Genomic DNA, 1,233 nt, shown 5'->3' on the forward strand with positions numbered 1-1,233 from the left:
ATATTTTAATGTAATTAAATTTTAATTTAAATAAAATAATATATAATTTTATGATTTGATTTGTTTAAATTAAGAAAATGATTACGTTAAAGATAATTTAATTTTATTGTTCTTTTTCTATCCTTGCAAATTGCAATAAACAACTTATTATCGATATTTTAACACCAAAATCATCAAAGACCGTTAAGAAATGAACTTCAATTTTATCATCATAAAATTAGAGTTTTCAGTTTTTATATTGCAGGATGATAAAATTGGAGTTCATTTGCTAAAAATGGTATAATTAATATAATAGTTATAATTAAAAATTATTTATTTGGTTAAAATAGTTAATTGAAAAAGATAAACTCTGATTTATTTTATTGGCTTAACTTCTTTTCTACTTTATGTAATAATTAAAAAAACTTGACTTTCTTAATCAACCAAAATCATACTTCAAATATTTATTTTACTTGATTTATTTTCACATTTAATAGACCCGTTTGGTTTGTGGAATTCGAAAAAATTTGATGAAATTGAAGTGATAATTTTTTTTACCAAATTTCAATTCTTTTATTTGATTTATTTCTTGAAATTGATGGAATCCTTCAAAATTCATTGAATTTCGTCACCACCCACCACGACCATGTTATTATTGTTCGTCATGGCCCCATCCCCACCGCCTCGCCCCACCCTGCCTACACCTAACAACCCCACATATAGAGCATGGGCGGGGTGGGGGTTGTGGGGCAGGGTTTAGGTAGGGGTGGGGCAGGGTGATAGTTGTGAGCCTGTGACGACGACAATAGTGGCATGGTGTAGGCGGGGCGATGAGTAAGATAGTCCAAACAAAGAGGAATGTTCCAATTCTATTGAGAAGTTTCATTCCAATTCCTAACAACCAAAACACATGGTCGAATTCCATTTCAATTTCTTCAAAGTCAAATTCTTTTGATAAATTCCAATCCTCAAAGAGTAGCATGTTTAGTTGATCTTGGAGTTCTGTTTCACCGTATGCAAAGATATTGGTAGGGGTGAGATTTGTAAATAGTTTAAGAATCGAAGGACCTAAACTGTTTTATATGTTATAATCTATATATATATTAAAGGAAGAACCAAGAGTATTGAGGTGGCATAATGAGGATTAAGTATTGAAGTGTTGGTGAATTATGGTTGATTTTGAGATATCCCACATTAGTGAAGAGTTGAAAATTTTGAATAAGATGAAGTGTATAAGAAAGGTGGATTGGATGT

The sequence above is a fragment of the Cynara cardunculus genome (genome assembly GCF_001531365.2).
Source record: "Cynara cardunculus var. scolymus isolate 2C chromosome LG 10, CcrdV1, whole genome shotgun sequence".
Taxonomy (NCBI): Eukaryota; Viridiplantae; Streptophyta; class Magnoliopsida; order Asterales; family Asteraceae; genus Cynara; species Cynara cardunculus.